The sequence below is a fragment of the Rutidosis leptorrhynchoides genome, chromosome 4, assembly GCF_046630445.1.
Source record: "Rutidosis leptorrhynchoides isolate AG116_Rl617_1_P2 chromosome 4, CSIRO_AGI_Rlap_v1, whole genome shotgun sequence".
NCBI classification, from domain to species: Eukaryota; Viridiplantae; Streptophyta; class Magnoliopsida; order Asterales; family Asteraceae; genus Rutidosis; species Rutidosis leptorrhynchoides.
This window is the reverse complement of record NC_092336.1, coordinates 150,127,608-150,151,329: the sequence shown is the minus strand read 5'-3', so window position 1 is coordinate 150,151,329 and position 23,722 is coordinate 150,127,608.

Sequence of the window (23,722 nt, the reverse complement as noted above, 5' to 3'; positions counted from 1 at the left end):
ATTAATTAATTATTAAACTGATGGGGATGGAGGTGCAAAATGGGAAGTCACTAACAACTATATTCGGCCCACTAAATTCGGTACCACTAACAAACTGTAAAAGTTAAGATTTTAATTACTCCACCATTTTGATTTCAACGTTAATCACCTTTTCAATACTTCAAGGTAAGCATACAGATGCATGCTCTTATTATAGTGAAAACGAGATCCGAATCGGCCCGCGCGACACAACAGCTTATTCGGCTTGCATATTCATATTTAATGTAGTGTTGTGTTTGTACCAGAAGGAAAACGACGCATGTGTTAAGCTCCAATTTCGATGTCGTTATGGTTAGTGGTTTTTAAAAAGTATCCGTTTTGAACGTAATTAGTCACGGTTTGTTCGTATAATTATTTCGAGTTTAATGGTGATGGCGGTGAAAAAAACTCGCTTCGAGTAGGAAGATATGACTCGTTGAATATGTTAGTGGAGTTTTTATTTTGTTTAAAATTAGAAATTAAATTTACGTTTTATACCCATGCATTATTTACAAAGTGAACCCTGAAATTCGTTGAAATTTACAGATTATACCCTGTATGGGGGTTAGGAATGAAAAATCCAGGTTGTTTGCATTGTTATCATTTGGGAATCTGTTTTTGGGCAAAACGAACAGGTTTGACGAGCCTAATAGTATATATATAATAGTGAACCACCAATTTCTTGTGTAATTTTAAATGAAAAGTAGTGCAAGAACCACCATTAACTTTTTTTTTACCTTTTTTAAGTTTCCAATCTCGTTCTCTGTAATTTGATCTGCTGCAACCTTTTATTCATTGATAAAATATAGCAAATGCATACAAAGATGTAATCGGATAAACGTAATGCAATCCGATGACTACGAGATGCGATTAAGTACAATGGGATGCGATCAAAGTAAAACGGGATGCAATGAAATTAACTGATTAACCACCTATGTATAACCCATGAATATACGGTGACAGTGAGGACGCATCTTGAAAGGTAGGGATGCGCCACAAGATAAATTGATAGAAAATAATTTTTATACATTTTGGTTATATTTAGTGTATTTGTTGTTTTGACGTTTGTTGGTACGTATTACTGGCTAGCGTCAATATGTATCAGTACAGCACTAGAACTACTCCGTGTGATGAGGTGGATTTTTGATTGATGTTTACCCTTGGGATGAATCTTTGCAGACCCGTTTCACGACCTAGGAGTCGTGGGGTGGCTTTATCAATCTTCAACCAGAATGTGAAATGGTATATTTAGTGCTCTGTGGTTAAGCGGTTCAATTCTAGTGATAGAAATTATTGTGTGTGAGAGAAATTGTGTTCTCTGTCACAAGTTCAGTTAGTTGTAAAGTGATGGCCTAGGTGACCTATTTATAGGCATGAATGCTCCGTGATATTCAGAGACACATGTCATGCTGCTATTGATTGATTTATGCGAGATTTACATAACCGACTTTATGCTAAACGATGACGTGGCATGTGTGCTACTCACGTGTGAGATGACCCGTCCAAATCCATAAGGACGAATACAATAACATATGGTTACATTGTGAGTTATTTGACCTCTATATGATACATTTTACAGACATTGAATTCGTTTTAAAAGACAAACTTTCATTTCATCGAAAGTTGACAGGCATGCATACCATTTCATAATAATCAAACTATAAATTACCTAATCTGTCATTTACTTAATATTAATCTTTATTGAACTCAACGACTTGAATGCAACATCTTTTCAAATATGCCAAGAATGACTCCAAGTAATATCTTTAAAATGAGCGAATGCACAGCGGAAGATTTCTTTAATACCTGAGAATAAACATGCTTTCAAGTGTCAACCAAAAGGTTGGTGAGTTTATTAGTTTATCATAATCATTCATTTTCATCATTTTAATAGACCACAAGATTTCCAGATATTTAATTGTACACGTAACCCGAGTACAAAATAATACGCTTAACCCGCGAATTAAAAATCATTCATATGGTGAACGCTTGATAACCGAACTAACAGGATGCATATAGAATATCCCCATCATTTCGGGACTCTCATAGGATATGATAATCGAAGTACTAAAGCATTCGTAACCCGAATGGGACGTGTCAAGGTTCATAGATCTATCTTTAGGATTCGCATCAATTAGGGGCCATTTCCCTAATTCTTAGGCTACCAAACTAAAAAAGGTCATATTCGATTTCGATAATCCAACCATAGAATGTAATTTCGATTACTTGTGTCTTTTATCATATTAAACCTTTATATATATGAGTACTCTTTTATCATTACCGGAGAACCATTTATATTCCACCATATTACCATCAGCATTTAATCATCTAAAAACACAATTTTCTTGAAACTAGCTCGGATTGATAACCGATGATTCAGATATGGTAGCATTAAATGTAGAGGAAACAGCAAAATCGCAGATGGTCTAAACGGCCAAAAGTTTGATAATAAAGAATGGAATGTTGGAAACGCCCAATAGAAAATTTAGTACCAAAAAGTGGATTATGCGAAACTATGAAGGAAGCCGTGGACAAATCACAAAGACTAAACTTGACTTCAAGAAATCCAAATGATTCAATGTCCGATGAAATCTTTAGAGAATATCTTGCTCCGAAGTCATGTTAAAATCTCGCGGAAAATTTTTTCTCACCAACCTTTGAACTTAGAAATTCCAAAATATCATCATAAATATCTTCGATATTTCTGAGGATATTTTCATAAATATTCTTGTCTGAAATTATCTACCTCTTCATATTTTCTGTATTCCATTATATTGAGAACTTCTGTAAAATCTAAGTATAAATTATGAATGAATTGTGAAGAAGTGTTGGGAATTGAAGCATGGGTTAGGATAATATAATGACGCTTGGCCAACGTGATTATATTACAGTAATTCATGCTGAGTTTATAAATGAAACGTGATGATTCACAGATCATAACGTCATTGCGTGCCATGTTACATAACTCTTTCATTCTACTTAACCTCTAAACATATCACGAATAAATTTTCTTGATATTTCTGTTCTCTCCGTGATTCCAACAGTGTACTAATTAATCATGCTATTACATTTCTTTTTTTTTTATTAGAAGATTTTCTTTAAATCCCTTGAATTCCGGAATTCAAACGTGACTATGTCAAAAGCTAAGGCGAATCTTTATTTTCTCATTTCACTCTTTTGTGACAGCTTCACTCGTACGCTTCACATAATCGAATCGTTTTATCTATATTAGTCAATAATGATAAAAATCTATTTATCAACTCATATTCGTCATGAAAACATTTTTATTGTTAGCCATGACCACCTCACCCAAATTTCGGGACGAAATTTATTTAACGGGTAGGTACAGTGATGACCCGAAAATTTCCGACCAAATTTAAACTTAATCTTTATATTGTTTCTACACGATGAGCAAAGTCTGTTAGGTTGAGTCTCAAATTTTTTGAACTGTTTTCATATATTCATTTAACCTTGACTGTTCCAACGATTCACGAACTATTACTTGTAAATAAATAGATACATAAATAATTAAATATATATATTTATATATATAGATAGATATATATATATATATATACATATATATATATATATATATATATATATATATATATATATACATACATACATATACGGGTTATATACATAATTATTAATATATGTATATTATAATGCATAAAAATTTAATACTCAATATAAGTTATTATATAATATATAATCATTAAATATTATATGATTAATAAAATATATTTACAAGTTAAAACATAGTTGTATTATTATCGTTATCATTATAAATATCATAATTAGTAGAAAAATTAGGAATTTAATTACTATTATAATTATTACCATTATCAACAAAAATCATTATTTTAGGATCATAAAAATAAATACAATTTATTATTATTATCATTAATAATATTATTTGTAACATTTTATAATTAATATCATTATTCTTATATATTAATAATAATTATTATTAATATAATAATTATTAGTATTATTATTAATTATTAATATGTATTAATTATAAATCAATTAAGTTAGGGAATCTCTGCACATCACAAACAAATTCTTTCTTCTGTCTGTAACAGTAAATTGTATTGAAAATCCTTGCTATCCGACAACTGAACGATTACAAATGCAGTTAGAAATCATTATCAACTTTATATTTTTGGACTCGTTTCTTTTGCTTCTGATTGATAACTCTGTCGACCACCATACACTACAAAACAACCTTGATTAAAGTAAATGCTACATAAAATTAATCAATTACATTGCATCTTTTATCTTATTTTAGGATCAAATCATCAATCTTCACATTCATGAAACACGTCAATCATACAAATATCCACTCTTGAAAACCCTTATTTTGGAGATCATGCATAACCACAAACCCTAACCATGGTTCTATCTCTTCTCTCTTTCGTTATTCATCCAACAAAAAGAACAACCGCCATCACCACCTTAGATCACCTTAAATGCTTCTTCTCTTTAAACAAATCAAACCCTTCACCATCAGTATGTCGTGAATCTTTCAAACCACCACACCTTGATCACATTCGACAACCATACCACCACCCTAACTCGAATACCACAATCGCCACTTTCATCAAACAATATCAACCAAACACCTTCACCATAATAAACGACAACCTCCCTTCACCACCTCTAACACCACCATTAGAACCTCACAACCTTTATCATTTAAACAACCACGCCACAACCACCCAATACCACCACATACGATCACCAGTTGCTACTGTTTTCTGTCCAAAACCCGCCACCAAAAACAACACCCATGTACGTATTATTGTAGCTGTTAATCACTATTTTTCTTCTTTTTATTTCTTCTTCTGTTTTCCTATTTCTATTCCGTATGAACACAGCCCACACCCCACCTTGAAACCCATATCAAACACCACTCTATTTTGTTATTTTAAATCGAAAACCACGAGTAAACTTGTTGGTTGGGTACTGTCCGACTAATATGAGAAGGAAATAAGATGGGACTATTAAAAGGAGGTGCTGTAAACCACTAGTCAACAATTACCCAACATAATATACTCTTTTTCTGTTTCCTTTTGTTTCGTAAACCACACACACAACACGCTTTTGTTAATCAAGGGGACAAGGCATCACTTGTTGGCCAACAAAAGCATCCATTTTTTTTCGGTTTTCAAAGTACGTTACTAATGATAGCAAGATAGAGATGGGGGTAATGGAAACTTGGGTTGAGACTTAAAAAAAAAAAAAATACATTACGGGCCATATATATTTATGATATATTTATGGCCTAAGGTCATCACAATTGAGTGTTGTAAAGTCACTTTATAAAATAAAAAGTGGTATAAATTAACGGGATTTAGGTTGTGCAAGTGGAAGCCGACCACTATTAAACAAACATGATTCTTTTGGCATGCGTTATAATTTTTTTATGGATCATGGGTGCATGATGATGTTTAATATCAACAAAGAAAGAGTGATGCTAATGCTTGTGTAGGTCCTAATCGAACAAAGGAAAATAAACCCACTTGCAAGACAAGCTTTTGTTTGTCTATGATAATAAAATAGAGCTAGAATGAATAAACTTTGCTAGTAGGGTCATATATTTAATTATGATTAATCTGGGTCGAAGATTATAATACGATTCGATTGGGGTTAATGAGTTGAGGATGACAGGGATATTAATGATACATGAACGAAGATGCCAAGTTTATGATAGTTAATTATGTTCATAAGTGAGATATGGGATTGAATGAGGTCGATTAATTTGATTATAATTATGAAACTGTGAGTTCACGAAATTGAATAAACTTGATGATGAAGGTTACATGTGATTATGATGATGATCACAAAGATGAGATGGCTTATGAGGTTTCTGTTGAGCCGATGTAATTTGGGTTAGGGTATAGGTATATGACAATGATATGGGTTGTAAGATATAATTCGGTATTAAAATAGAAAAACAGTCTTGGAACGATGGTTAAGGATGTTATTGGGTTAGCGGGACGTCGTGGGTTCAAACCTGGACTTGGGCATTTTTTTTAAGGGATACTCCTTTGAGGTAGCTATTACTAATACTCTTATTATTATTATTTCATTATTATTTTTTTTATTGTTAGTATTATTATTATTATTATTATTATTATTATTATTATTATTATTATTATTATTATTATTATTATTATTATTATTATTATTTATTATTGATTGTTATTAAGTAATTATTATAATTAACAATTTTAGAAATAAAATTATTAGTATAATTAATATTATTATCATTATTATTATTATTAAAATATATAGTATTATTATTAATATGACTATTAAAATTTCTATTAGAATCATCATTTTTATTAAAAGTACTATTATTATTTAAAATATTATTTTTATGAAAACTAACATCTTTATCTTATTATTATTATCTTTTCAACTATTATCATTACTAATATTACTTTTATTATTAGTATTATTATCAAATCTATTAATAGCAGTATTATTACTAAATCTAATTATTTTTAGTATTATTATTATTATCATAAAAAGATACAAATTTTTATTTATTATTATATATATTATTTTACCAATTAAATAGCTATATAAGAATATATTTAAAGCATATCGCATAACAACATTAATAATTTCATAATAAATACTAATTATTTATCTAAAGTATATAAAATAAATATAGTTAACATAGTTACCAAAGAAACATACAAGTTACTGAAATAACAATTAATAATAATATCTAAACTTGTTCGATTACAAGTATAGGTTTTAATAAATATATGAATGATATAGGTTCGTGAATCTGAGACCAACCCTACACTTGTTCAATGATGTCATATGTATTTTTACTACAAAATACAGTATGGTGAGTTCATTTGATTCCCTTTTACTCTTTACATTTTTGGGACTGAGAATACATGCGCTACTTTTACAACTGCTTTATTATATGCTTTTGAAATACATTTTGAACTGCGAATACATGAAATACTTTTATAAATGTTTAACGAGATAGACACAAGCAAAACATTCCTCGAATGAATTATGTGGACGTGATAATTGCCACCATTGAATTATGTGGACGTGATAATTACCATAATTAATATGAATATTTTTCCCCTGATTATTATTGCTTGGTAACCTAAGAATTAGGGAACATCACTAATTTTGAGAATTAGTGCACGCCTAATTGACGCGAATCCTAAAGGTAGCTGTGATGACCCGGGAATTTCTGACCAAATTTAAACTTAATCTTATTATGATTTCGACACGATAAGCAAAGTCTGTAACGTTGAAGTCTCAAAAACTGTAAACTGTGTTTATGTATTCATTTGGCCTTTGACTATTCCCGACGATTCACGAACAATTGTGTATAACAAATATGCAATATATATAAATATGAATTAATAGAATTATTGATATTATCATCATTATTATAAATTTTAATATTATTATTATTTATATACTTATACTTATTATTAGTATTAATATTTCACATATATAATTATTAATACAGAATAATCAGATACATACACTTATGCATATATAAAATATAGTATGTATATAATTAAAAACGTATACAGATATATATTTATAAAAATTCAGTATATACATAGATAGGTATAGATATTTACGTATCCATACTTAGAGAATCAAATTTAGTTCCAAGTTGCTATCATACAGTAAATGAATTCCAAAATTTCGTACAAATCAATACCTAATCACAGAATGCAAACAAAAATCTTAGCCATATGTTTCATACTTTATCTATTTAATTTATTTATCTCTGTATCTAATTGATTCTGTCGAATCTCTTACATCATAAAATCATATCAAATACAGTGGTAAGGGATACCAATTGACTTCAAATTATCGATTATCAATCACAAACATCTTTACACCCTTTCACTACCCTCACATCCTCTACTTCTATTTCATGAAATCTGATTTAAAGCAAAACCACTAGAACCGTTTCTTTCCATGTTTAATTGATCACGAACAAGCCATAACTATTACCTTTATCACACAACAAATCAAAACACCTCCACCGATCACCCCTTGTATATCCTATTCCATGATCAATAAAACCACCACCTTTTGCTTCTTGTTTTAATCATCGGTCACCCTTGATCTCCATCATCTTCATCTATTTCGTTAACCTACCACAACCACGTGAACACCTCTATTACTATAATTTCTGTTTTGAATTCAGTTACAACCATTATCTTATATCACCATGAACTATGTCGAATTATTATTACCTTCGTGTTCCTGCTTTTATCATGATAACCATCACACAATCATCACCATCAAACCTAAATGAACATCACCATCATCCCAAACAGCCCTGCAACCCTTTGCTATTCGATATTGTTTCTGTTTCAATTTATGTTTGATGAAGAAAACTGCTACTGCTTTACTCCATCTGTTTGCTTCTGTTTCGCCTCCTTTGATCCACAACACCAACATCTCCCATCGATCAAATCATTGAAACAATATTAGTTTGGCCTTTTTATTTTATTTTATTTTGTTCTATACAGCAAGATTAAGATTGAGGATGTTGAGCAGTTTTAAAAACAATAAAGCCTGCGAACAAGATTGGTGGTTATAAAAAATGTTATGGCCGACATCCACAAACCCTACCACTCCACTTGTTATTTAAAATAAAGGATGATGGCTAAGTTTTTCTGTTCAAATAATAGGCACCACCGATTCCCTTTTCCTTTTATTAATGGCTGTTATTTTCTATCAAAAGTGGCCGACCAAGTGGGATGAAATCACATTTTTATTTTACATATCAAAAAAAGGATGATGGTAGTGATCACGTATGCTGCAACTTGCAATCTTTCTTGTTAATTTTTTTTTACCGAATCCTAAAACCACACCTTAATCTTGTTGGGCCACGTTTCCTTTCTTTATTGGATTGCCATTCGGACTGCTGCTATGCAGATGCTTTTGTTGATTGTTCGAAGACCAATTTGTTTCTTGGTTACCATTACAACGACGGGTGTAGGTGATGATGAATAAGGCGAGGTGGAAGAGGGTACGGTGAGATGACGATGATTATGTTATGATGATGATACGTGAAGATACATATATAAATTGACGATGTATATGGATGGTTCTGAGAAGATGAATTGATGATGGGGATACAGTAGTATAACAAGAAAGAAGAGGATGATTTCATGATGATGGTATTCACGATGATGATGAAGGATACTGATAAGGCTAAAAAGGAACATATATTTCATAGCATTATCCCCCAAGAAAGACAAGATTTTAGTTGCAATTGTTCCATTTTCAAGTAATATTCGTTTGTATTAAATAAGTGCGAAGACAAAAGGCGAAAACGACGAATTGAAGACACAAAGGTCCAAAAAGCTCAAAAGTACAAGATACAATCAAAAAGGTTCAAATTATTGATGAAGAACGTCTAAAAATGACAAGAGTACAAGTTACAAAACGCAAAGTACACGATATAAAATTGTACGAAAGGACGTTCGAAAATCCGGAACCGGGACATGAGTCAACTCTCAACGCTCGACGCAACGGTGTAAAAATTATGAGTCAACTATGCACAAGAATAAAATATAATATTTAAATAATTCATAATAAGAATAATATTAAATAATAAAAAGTTGTTAATTGAGCATAGTTCGGGGGTCGTAAATGAAAATTCAATTTCATATTTCGCCTATAAAAGGCCATGTAAGTCGTCAATGTAAAAGCACACCTTTTTCTAATCCTAAATCTATCTATCCGATCCCTTTTCCATCCTTTATCAATATCAATATCAAAATTCTATATCTCTCTATCATAATTATAATATAAATGTTCTAATAATAATCTTAATTTTAATTTTAAATTATGATAATAATAAGATTTATGATAGAGATCGTTTGAGTGTGTAAGTCGAAATTCTGTCCGTGTAACGCTACGCTATTTTTAATCATTGTAAGTTATGTTCAACCTTTTTACATTAATGTCTCGTAGCTAAGTTATTATTATGCTTATTTAATCCGAAGTAATCATGATGTTGGGCTAATTACTAAAATTGGGTAATTGGGCTTTGTACCATAATTGGGGTTTGGACAAAAGAACGACACTTGTGGAAATTAGACTATGGGCTATTAATGGGCTTTATATTTGTTTAACTAAATGATAGTTTGTTAATGTTAATATAAAGATTTACAATTGGGCGTCCCTATAAATTACCATATACACTCAATCGGACACGATGGGCGGGGTATTTATATGTACGAATAATCGTTCATTTAACCGGACACGGGAATGGATTAATAGCCACTAGAATAATTAAAACAGGGGTGAAATTATGTACAAAGGACACTTGGTATAATTAATAACAAAATATTAAAACCTTGGGTTACACTCAGTCGACAACCTGGTGTAATTATTAAACAAAGTATTAAAATCTTGTTACATTTTAAATCCCCAATTAGTTGGAATATTTAACTTCGGGTATAATTAAAATTTGACGAGGACACTCGCACTTTATATTTATGACTGATGGACTGTTATGGACAAAAACCAGACGGACATATTAAATAATCCAGGACAAAGGACAATTAACCCATGAGCATAAAACTAAAATCAACACGTCAAACATCATGATTACGGAAGTTTAAATAAGCATAATTCTTTTATTTCATATTTAATTTCTTTTATTTTATATTTAATTGCACTTCTAATTATCGCATTTTTATTGTTATTGTATTTAATTGCACTTTTAATTATCGTACTTTTTAATTATCGCAAGTTTATTTTATCGCACTTTTATTATTCGCAATTTCATTATCGTTATTTACTTTATGCTTTAATTTAAGTCTTGTATTTATTTTTAATATTTTACATTTGGTTTTAACTGCGACTAAAGTTTTAAAATCGACAAACCGGTCATTAAACGGTAAAAACCCCCCTTTATAATAATAATATTACTTATATATATATATTTGTATTTTTACAATTATTGTGTGTAAAAAAAATATAGTGTTATACTTCACGAGCTCCCTGTGGAACGAACCGGACTTACTAAAAACTATACTATACTACGATTAGGTACACTGCCTATAAGTGTTGTAGCAAGGTTTAAGTATATCCACTCGATAAATAAATAAATAACTTGTGTAAAATTGTAGCATATTTAATAGTATTTCGTACTAAAAATAATACTATTTTGTATACACCCCCTACGACATCAAGTATTTTTGGCGCCGCTGCCGGGGACTCGGCAAAACACTATATTTTTAATTTATATTTGTAAAAAAGAAAAAAAAATGACACGCTTTATCCCTCTTTTGTTGTACTAGTTTTTAAAAAAACCCACTATCATTGTTTCCACTATCATTTTTCTTTAAAAAAAAATAGAAAAAAAAAGAATAAATAAATACTATAATAGTTTTATTTAGTTAGTGTAATACTCCGTAGTAAAAACAACTTAGATTCAGAAAATAAAATAATTTCTAACTATCATCATTAAAGGTGGCAAAATGGATAGGTTGGGGGTGGAATACTTAAATGAATAAAAAGATATATATATATTTTTTTTTGTGGCATGAATTGGAACACCTCGGGTTGATTGGAACACCTTTTGTCCTCAGTTCTTGTTTTATTAATATATGGTTACAAAAAAATTGAATTATTTATGAAACCAGATATAGAATATTAAATAAAAAAAAATTAGTAGTTTGTAAAACAAAAATAAATGTAGGACTACCCTCGACCCGATTGAGCATTTTTCCTTTTAGGTATTATATTCTGACCCAAAAGAGATAAAACATAACCCAACTTGACCTCTTCGTTTGCAACGACAGGAAGTTTTAAATTGCCACCTCAAATCATCATCAATTTGAATACCAAGTTTTAAAAATCAATAACAACGGATTTGTATAGTACTACTTACTATGCGAAGTAAAAGAAGACTCAAGTCATAAAGTGACTACCAACTTTCTCATATATTTTCATTTTCTCAAAAGACCACTAGTTCATTGAAAAAAAAAAAAAAAAATTACGACATCACCTGGATAACATCCACTCAATTTGGGATCTTTTAATTTAATGTGTCTATAATAATATATAATATGCTTTTGTTAGATCAAAGTTGACAGTAACTGTATGTATATATGAGTATGAATTAAAGCGTGAAGACTTTTATTTGATCACGTCTCCTTGTAAAAATCTTGGTCTTGGTTGGTGATCAGTCTAATTTACTTCAATAAATGATTTGGGTAAAGTAGGAATATATGCAATAATGAAGTACTCCATAAAGATGAAAAGTGATCATGACTAATGTTTGTTGAAAACACACCACTTAAAATTGTCCGGATTCTTCTAAAGTAGTCTTCGCCAAAAATTGTCCGGATCATGACTAATCTTACATATTGAATAAAGAATTTTGTAACTCCATTCGCAAGGATACTCATAATATTTTATAATATATATTTGTTATTTGATACTTCTGTTTTCTCAGTTCACTTAATTACTAGTAGATCACTTAATTTTTCTCTTTTTACTGGTGGATTCAATAAGTATTTTGTGATACCACTCATTTAAATTTCTGGCTCTGCCCCTGCACACACACACGAGTTCCATGTTCCATTTCTATTTTAATTTCCATGTACTAGTTTATTGTGGACTGTGAATCATATTTTACGGGTGTTTTTATTTCAAGTTTCAACTGTTTAAAAAAAAAATTATTTTAAGTTTTATTACCTTTAGATTTTTTAGACTATAGTCGCAACTTTTAGTATTAAGTATAGTTTTTGCCTTAGTATTTATTTTTACTTCTAGAATTTTTAGGCTTTGCCGTAAAATCCCTTAAGTGCTTATTCTTTAGACTAAAATTTAGGTGCTTTAGAATTTTGCGACGCCATTTTTCGTGCTACTTTCTTATTTTTATTTATCTTTCGACGCCGTTTACCTATGTATCAATTACAATTCCAATTAGTGATCTCTATTTGTAGTTTTAATTTTAAGATAGTGATAGTTATAAGGTTGGATTAACCGCGTGTTTACAAACCACTCTTCGTCTTTTTCATTTTTCGACACTTTTCGACGCGCACTCTTTTTCTCTCTTATTTCTCGCCATTCTAGTTTTTAGGACTTCGAATTTTTTCTACTTCTTCTCTAAATTTCTTAAAATTACGAAAATTTATTTTAAGTGGTTAAATTAATAGACATCAAAATTTTCTGGTTCGTAGTAATAGTTGGATTTGTACGTGGACCGGGTTATTGGAGCCAAACAGTACTCAATTATATTGAGACCAAACGAATCCTGCCCCTCTGCTGCATCTTTTGGCTATTCGAAACGTGGGCAAAATCAGAAAAGTCTATTGATTGGATAACTTATATAATTTTTCTTTCCTTTTTAAAAACTAATAGGATATTCAGTGAATGCACCGAGCAAGACGATCACCACCTTTTGTACGTTCACCACCTGTAACTAGATCAAGACATTTAGCAAATATTGTCGCCGTTGATTTTTCTTTAGAATCGTCATCCAGTCGACCAAGTACTCCAATTCAAATTTCCGATAATCCATTTTTTGAACCCAACCTCACAATTGAGAATCCAGAGAATATTCAGGAACGGTTCGTAGATCCTGAACCATTAAACTTTCCTCCGGAACCACCAATCATTCAAACAGAGATTGTTGAGGAACGAACCATTAAATCAGAATCATCTAGTGATACCGATTCAACAAATTCAATTATGGAGAATCTGGAACCTCTAAGTATGGAAGACCGAATGAGAGCTAAACGCACTGTCCAAGGACACGCAATTACTCATCCAGACATTAATGCGCCAGATTATGAAATCAAAGGACAAATTCTACACATGGTGACTAATCAATGCCAATTTAGTGGTGCGCCGAAGGAAGATCCAAATGAACATCTACGTACCTTTAATAGAATCTGCACACTATTTAAAATCCGAGAAGTTGAGGATGAACAGATATATCTCATGTTATTTCCCTGGACTTTAAAGGGAGAAGCCAAAGATTAGTTGGAATCGTTACCTGAAGGGGCGATCGATACATGGGATGTTTTAGTTGACAAATTTCTTAAACAATTCTTTCCTGCATCTAAAGCCGTAAGACTTCAAGCAGAAATTGTTACGTTTACACAGAAGCCAAATGAAACTCTATATGAGGCATGGACAAGATATGGAAAGTTGTTAAGAGGATGTCCGCAACATGGTTTAGACACCTGTCAAATAGTACAAATATTCTACCAAGGATGCGACATCACTACAAGAAAAGACATAGATATAGCAGCTGGTGGTTCTATTATGAAGAAAACCGAAACTGATGCTTACAAAATTATTGATAACACTGCTTCCCACTCACATAAGTGGCACCAAGAAAAAGATATCGTTAGATCATCTAAAGCAGCTAGAGCCGATTCTATCCATGACTTAGATTCCATTTCCGCAAAGATAGATGCTGTGGAGAGACGAATGGAAAAGATGACTAAAGATATTCACTCAATACGAATTAGTTGTGAGCAGTGTGGAGGACCACATTTGACAAAAGATTGTCTCAGTATTGAATTAACAATGGAACAAAGAGAGAATATTTCATACATAAACCAAAGGCCTGGAAATAATTATCAGAATAATTATCAACCGCCAAGACCGATTTACAATCAAAACCAAAATTATAACCGAAATATTCCATACAACAACCAACAAGGTCCTAGCAATCAACAAGTATCTAATAATACTTACAATCAGCAAAGACCTAATTTTCAAAACAAACCACCACAACAAACCGATGATAAAAAGCCGAATTTAGAAGATATGATGACGAAGCTAGTTGAAACTCAAACGCAGTTTTTCACATCTCAGAAACAAACTAATGAACAAAATGCTCAAGCATTTAGAAATCTACAAGCTTCTATTCAAAATCTGGAACAAGAAGTAAGTAACCTAGCAAGATTAATAGGTGAAAGAAAACCGGGAAGTCTACCTAGTAATACAAATGCTAATCCCCGAAATGAAACAGCTAAAGCCATTACCACAAGAAGTGGTACAACACTTAAACCACCTGAAATACCTGTAACTTCTGATGAAGCTATTCCTACTCCACAAGAACCACAACCTGATCAAGATAAGGAAAAAGAACCGGTAGTTGAGAAGGTTAATGAAGATAACAAAGTTAAGGATAAACCTTATGTTAAACCATATCAACCACCACTTCCTTACCCGAGTAAAATGAAGAAAGAGAAACTTGAAGCCGAGCAATCCAAATTCTTGGATATGTTTAAACAGATAAATGTAAATCTTCCTTTCATTGATATGATTTCAGGAATGCCTAGATATGCTAAATTCTTGAAAGATCTGATCACGAATAGAAAGAAAATGGAAGAACTCTCGGCTGTTACTATGAATGCTAATTGTTCAGCAGTACTGTTGAATAAGATACCAGTAAAACTATCTGATCCAGGAAGTTTCACAATTCCATGTTTTCTGGGTAGTCTTAGTTCAATAGAAGCATTGGCAGACTTAGGTGCTAGTATAAATCTAATGCCGTATTCACTATACACTAAACTAGACCTTGGAGAATTGAAACCAACCAGAATAAGCATACAACTAGCCGATAGATCAATAAAATATCCTAGAGGGATAATGGAGAACATGCTAGTTAAAGTTGGTACTTTAGTATTTCCAGTAGATTTTGTTGTTCTGGACATGGAAGAAGATTCTCAAGTTCCTCTCATATTAGGAAGACCATTCTTAAACACGGCTAAAGCAATGATAGACGTGTTCGGTAAGAAACTGACCCTAAGTATAGAGGATGAGAGTGTTACCTTTTCAGTTGATAGAGCAATGCAACAACCACAATCTGCAGATGATACATGTTATTATATTCAAACTATATATGCACATGCAGAATTATTAGAAGAATTTCCAGAATTACAAGGAACATGAGAATGTTCTTTAGGAGAAGGTAATGAACCAATTGATGAAGCTGAAATGTTAGCTACACTTATAGCTAATGGATATGAACCAACAACAGAAGAAATTCAAATGCTAAAAGAAGAAGACAGATATCGATACAAATCATCGATAGAAGAACCTCCGAAATTAGAGTTAAAGCCACTTCCAACTCATTTGGAATATGCTTATTTACATGGTGAATCTGAATTACCTGTAATAATATCGTCTTCTCTCACAAACGATGAAAAATCTCGACTCATTTCTGTACTAAAAGCTCATAAACCAGCTATTGCATGGAAGATTCATGATATTAAAGGCATAAGTCCTTCGTATTGCACTCATAAAATCCTTATGGAAGAAGGTCATAAAACGTATGTGCAACGCCAACGAAGACTAAATCCTAATATGCAAGATGTTGTTAAGAAGGAAATTATTAAACTGTTAGATGCAGGTTTAATTTATCCAATTTCTGATAGTCCATGGGTAAGCCCAGTTCAATGCGTACCTAAGAAGGGTGGCATGACTGTCATTACAAATGAGAAAAATGAGCTTATTCCTACTAGGACTGTAACAGGATGGCGTGTGTGTATTGATTATAGAAAATTAAATGACGCCACCAGAAAAGATCACTTTCCCTTACCTTTCATTGATCAAATGTTGGAAAGATTAGCCGGAAATAGTTACTATTGTTTTCTAGATGGATTTTCCGGATATTTTCAAATTCCAATAGCACCCGAGGACCAAGAGAAAACCACATTCACGTGCTCTTATGGTACTTTTGCTTACAAACGTATGCCATTTGGACTTTGCAACGCCCCTGCAACCTTTCAAAGGTGCATGATGGCGATTTTTCACGACATGATAGAAGAATGCATGGAAGTTTTCATGGATGACTTTTCAGTCTTCGGTGATACATTTGAATCATGTCTAGTTAATCTGGAACGAATGCTTCTTAGATGCGAACAATCCAATCTAGTACTTAATTGGGAGAAATGCCATTTCATGGTTAAAGAAGGCATCGTTCTTGGACATAAAATTTCAAAAGAAGGAATTGAAGTGGATAGAGCTAAAGTAGATGTAATTGCTAAACTTCCACATCCCACCAATGTTAGAGGAGTTAGGAGTTTTCTAGGGCATGCCGGTTTTTACCGACGTTTCATAAAAGATTTTTCTAAAATTGCCACTCCTATGAATAAACTCCTAGAAAAGGATGCTCCATTCATCTTTTCAGATGAGTGTATCAAATCTTTTAATATTCTTAAAGAGAAACTCACTAATGCGCCGATCATGATAACACCAAATTGGAATCTACCATTTGAACTAATGTGCGATGCAAGTGATTTTGCAATGGGAGCCGTTTTAGGACAAAGGATTGAAAAACGATTTCAACCTATATATTATGCTAGTAAGACGTTACAAGGAGCACAAACAAACTATACAACTACTGAAAAAGAACTCCTTGCTATTGTCTTTGCATTTGACAAATTTCGATCATATCTCGTTCTAGCAAAAACGGTGGTCTATACCGACCATTCTGCTCTTAGATACCTATTTTCGAAACAAGATGCTAAACCACGATTAATCCGTTGGATCTTACTCTTACAAGAGTTCGATATTGAAATCCGAGATAAAAAAGGAGCAGAAAATCTCGCCGCTGATCATCTTTCTCGTCTTGAAAATCCCGAATTAGAAGTTCTAAATGAATCAGCCATACAAGACAACTTTCCTAATGAATATCTATTGAAGATAGATTATAAAGAAATCCCATGGTTTGCAGACTATGCAAATTATTTAGTATGTGGATTCCTTGAAAAAGGATTATCGTACCAAAGACGAAAGAAATTCTTCAGTGATATAAAACACTATTTCTGGGAAGATCCACATCTATTTAAAAGTTGTCCCGATGGAATAATACGCCGATGTGTATTTGGAGATGAAGCTAGTAAAATATTAAACCATTGTCACACAGGACCAACAGGAGGGCATTATGGGCCTCAACTAACAGCAAGAAAAGTTTATGAAGCTGGATTCTATTGGCCTACAATTTACAAAGACGCACACCTTCTTTGCAAATCCTGTGATGCATGTCAAAGGGCCGGAAAAATAAGTCAACGTAATGAAATGCCACAAAATGTCATCCAAGTATGTGAAGTATTTGACATTTGGGGTATTGACTTTATGGGTCCATTTCCAAAATCTCATAATAATCTATATATACTCGTAGCCATTGATTATGTATCTAAATGGGCGGAAGCACAAGCTCTCCCAACTAACGATGCACGAGTTGTAGTCAACTTTTTAAAACGTCTTTTTGCAAGGTTTGGAACACCGAAAGGTTTAATAAGTGATCGGGGTACTCATTTCTGTAATAATCAACTTGAGAAAGTTCTTAAAAGATATGGAGTAACTCATAAAATCTCCACCGCATATCATCCACAAACAAGTGGACAAGTTGAAAATACCAACCGAGCTTTAAAACGTATTCTAGAGAAAACCGTAGGATTAAATCCGAAGGAATGGTCCATTAAATTGGAGGATGCACTCTGGGCTTTTAGAACAGCCTACAAAACTCCTATTGGAACCACACCTTTTAGACTTGTTTATGGAAAAGCATATCATCTTCCAGTAGAAATTGAACACAAAGCATTTTGGGCTTTGAAATCATGTAATCTTGATTTACATGAAGCTGGACGTCTACGATTAAGTCAACTAAACGAATTAGAAGAATTAAGACATGAAGCATACGAAAATTCGTTAATCTATAATGAAAGAACGAAGAAATGGCATGATAAAAGAATCAGAAGTTCAAAAGAATTTAAAGAAGGAGACAGAGTTCTTCTTTTCAATTCACGATTCAAGCTATTTCCTGGAAAATTGAAATCAAGATGGTCTGGACCATTCATAGTCAAAAGAGTTTTCCCATACGGAACGATAGAATTAATAAATTCAAATGGGATTGAATTTAAAGTTAATGGTCACAGAGTTAAACATTACATACATGGTCCGATGGAAGTCGACAACGAAGTTAATCATAATTTCGACACCACAGCTAACTAAGTGTGGGGAGAATCAAGTCTTTAAAGGATAATATGTATTTCTGTTAGAGTTAGATTTTCTGTTTTCGTGTAGTTCTCGAAAATGGAACCCGAATGGTCTTTCCCTAGCAGACCCTAAAGAACTAGTCTTCTCCCCCCATTCTGAATTTTTTTTTTTTTTTTTTAGGTTTTTACGAAATGAAGACTGCCTGTGAACTAAACCATGGTCTAATGCTACACGCTTTGATCACTAAACGTAATAATGACATACTCCCGAGTGAATTAGTATCAGTAATCAGAGAAAGAATGGACGGAGTTAGAAAAGAATCCAGATACGAAGATAATAAGTTACAATTTGGTAAAGGAAAATCAAAATCCGCAGCGAAAAGAAGAGCACGACACCTAGAAAGATGTCACAAATGCGGAAAATGGTCACATGGAGGTAAATATTCAAATAATCAAACCTATTCAAACACCGAATTTGTTACTTTATGCAAAGACGGACCGTTCATGTGTTTAGAAGAAAAGACACTAAATGCTCGAGGTTACGCCTATGTAGCTATGGAAAACCAATTAAACCGACTATCTTATGAATGGGATAGATCATATAACTAAGAAATCTATTTCACAGGTATGTCTGTACAGTTTTTATTTTTATTTTTATTTTTAACCTTTTGATAATAAACGCTAATTTGTTCGCTAAAAAGTATTAAATTGGTATTGAATAAAATTAGGTTTGGCGACCGAAATTACTGATATCATACAAAAATTTATTACATCACTGCGAAATTTAACGTTTATTCTTAAGGTATAAATATCTTTAAACAATCAACCCAAAATATTTCAAAAATTCGTCATGAGTTAAATTAGGTTTTGGGACCGAAATTACTTTACCGAAAAGAGGGGTTCATATTTTTGATAATATTTGATTGATTAAAGTGGGATAAAAAGCCAAAAAGATTTTTAATTTTATTTTTACCATGTTTTTAAAATTAATATATAAATTTTAAATTAATATTGTAAACTTTGTAAAAACAATATATTTAAAATTGTAAATATTTGAAAAATTAATATAAGTTTGGTGTGAATTTATAATATGAATTTTTAAATTAAGTTTGGTGTGAATTTTTAATTTTTAAAATATGAATTTTTTAATTTTATGCATTTCAAATTTTAAGTTTGGTGTGAATTTTTAATATTAATTTTGAATTTTATATTTAAATTGTGTGAATTTAAAAATAAAAATTTACTTTATCTCATTAAGTTAAAAATATGATTTTTAAAATTCGTCGTAAGTTGAAAACTAGGTCATTAAACCGAAATTGCTTTACCCGAGGGAGGGACGAGAACTTTTATTATCATTATTTTTAATCTTATTGATTTAAAGTATGCCAAAAAAATTAAAAAAATCCAAAAATCTAAGCTTTTAAAACAATTGCTTGAAAATGACAAATTTTAAAATTTTGTCGAGGGACGGACTAGGGCATCGTTCCGAAACGCCCTCATTCTTAAAAGAAACAAATTTTTAAAATTAATTAATATTTGTTTTATAAGTTAAAGGTTTTATAAAAAAAAAATAGTATGTATATATTTGTTTGTAGTTTATCTTACAAGACAGGGTAAAACAACGCGTTTTCAAAGACTGGCATTAAGTTCAGCAAAAGCAAGTAATTTTGACCGTGTGAAATAACAAACAAGACGGAATAAACAAATGACGTGCACCATTTATCATTCAACAAACAAACAACAATATGTTTGAAACTTTGGTAAAATTTAATCACTTTTCTACGCTTATCACCCTCATTAATTTAAATTGTTACTGATTTCTTGCAAATGAGGGCATTGCAAGATCTTAAGTGTGGGAAGGGGTTAAATTCTTTCGGATTTTAAAATTTTTATCTTAAACACTGGGTTACCATTAAAAATACTAGTAAAGCAGTAGTTGTATTAGAATCTAGTGCTCTCCGATAACAAGGAACAGCCCTAGTCTTATATACTGACTACCCACTTCTAGTAAATTTTTCAAAATTTTCAACAAAATGAATTCAAAATCATGTTTATACATATTTATGAACGATGAAAACTAGGTCATTGAGCCGAAATTATCGTTACCTCGGAAAGGACATAAATTGAGAAACAACCAAAATGTTGAAATTCATTTAAAATGGAATAGAGGACGATAAAAAGGAAAATAAAAGCCAAGTGTGGAAAAACTTACCAAGTTATCTTAAACATATGTCACATATTTTTGTAACAAATAACTGAAAATACTTTTGCTTTGGACTAAACTAAACTGTTTTACCCGATGAAAGAAAAGAAAAGATGGATCAACAGGATGAATCAATTCCATCATTAAAAGGAAGTAAAGTCTTTTGAAAAAGACACGCGCTTCTTGATTTAGGTCATGAAGTTGTCGTCCAGATCAGCTGTAGGTTGACGAAAAATCTAGAAAAGTCATCACTAAAATCGGCTGGAAATCCACGGACCTCAGCATCAAACAGGGTCGCCAGGTGGTCAGATTTATCCTAACCATGAGAAGGATTTATCTCGTACAATGGGGGGGCACCGTGCAAATTAGCTTGATAAGACTAATGAATCAGATCCCCAGAAAAGAATAATCTCCTTAAAGATTAAAAATCAGCTTTTAAGACTGATATTACTCAATCCTTGAGATTGACCTTAAAGATTGAGAATTACAAACTCATGGAATTGAATGATATCTAAACTCGAGCTTGAACGAGAAAATATTTTGATCAAAAATTACAAACCGATTTGTTTTCTGAAAACCCTATTTTCAATGTGTTCATTACCATTGAACGTAAAATCCTAGGAATTCACCTGGAATTCATTAGGTCACCTGAACCAAATCGGGTGTCAACCGTAAGAACGGTGGTTGCATAGTGGTCAAAGACAGGACCTTGTGCCATACCGAAAAATCATATGGGTGAGCTTTACTATTGCTCCTATCAAGGATAGTAATTGCGTCCGACACGTTATAGACCATAATTAAAAGCATGTCACGGGACATTGCCTTAACAGTTTCTTGTTCATCACTTTCCTTTACAACCGGACGGTAGTTTACTGAAAGGTAATATACGGAACAAGTAAACTGGATGTGTGCTTTCCGATACCGGGATAGTAGTGGATTACACGAACCTAAAAGTTTTTAGCCAAAATATTGATCCACAAATATATTTTGCAACACGATGGTGGATCAAATCAGAAAACTTGTCTAGGGTAATCTAGCTTGAATTTTCAAAAGATCAAATGTTTTCATAAAGATCCAATTTCCTTAAGGATCTAAATTTTTATAGTCATGTGGGACTGTAAACCGCCTTTCAAATGTGCACTTTGCTTTGGAAACCGAAAGTAAATCGGCTATTTGATTGCCAGTGTCGTTGACCTAAACCCGAGGCAACTATAAAAGACACACCCACCTTTAACCACATCGTTACTACCATTGTTTATACCGCCGTATTGAAGTCACTGATGTACAAAGTGTGAAGAATAAAGAAGTGATTCAAGTGTTTTTCAAGACTATATTGCTTGAGGACAAGCAACGCTCAAGTGTGGGGATATTGATAAGGCTAAAAAGGAACATATATTTCATAGCATTATCCCCCAAGAAAGACAAGATTTTAGTTGCAATTGTTCCATTTTCAAGTAATATTCGTTTGTATTAAATAAGTGCGAAGATAAAAGGCGAAAACGACGAATTGAAGACACAAAGGTCCAAAAAGCTCAAAAGTACAAGATACAATCAAAAAGGTTCAAATTATTGATGAAGAACGTCTAAAAATGACAAGAGTACAAGTTACAAAACGCAAAGTACACGATATAAAATTGTACGAAAGGACGTTCGAAAATCCGGAACCGGGACATGAGTCAACTCTCAACGCTCGACGCAACGGTGTAAAAATTATGAGTCAACTATGCACAAGAATAAAATATAATATTTAAATAATTCATAATAAGAATAATATTAAATAATAAAAAGTTGTTAATTGAGCATAGTTCAGGGGTCGTAAATGAAAATTCAATTTCATATTTCGCCTATAAAAGGCCATGTAAGTCGTCAATGTAAAAGCACACCTTTTTCTAATCCTAAATCTATCTATCCGATCCCTTTTCCATCCTTTATCAATATCAATATCAAAATTCTATATCTCTCTATCATAATTATAATATAAATGTTCTAATAATAATCTTAATTTTAATTTTAAATTATGATAATAATAAGATTTATGATAGAGATCGTTTGAGTGTGTAAGTCGAAATTCTGTCCGTGTAACGCTACGCTATTTTAAATCATTGTAAGTTATGTTCAACCTTTTTACATTAATGTCTCGTAGCTAAGTTATTATTATGCTTATTTAATCCGAAGTAATCATGATGTTGGGCTAATTACTAAAATTGGGTAATTGGGCTTTGTACCATAATTGGGGTTTGGACAAAAGAACGACACTTGTGGAAATTAGACTATGGGCTATTAATGGGCTTTATATTTGTTTAACTAAATGATAGTTTGTTAATGTTAATATAAAGATTTACAATTGGGCGTCCCTATAAATTACCATATACACTCAATCGGACACGATGGGCGGGGTATTTATATGTACGAATAATCGTTCATTTAACCGGACACGGGAATGGATTAATAGCCACTAGAATAATTAAAACAGGGGTGAAATTATGTACACAGGACA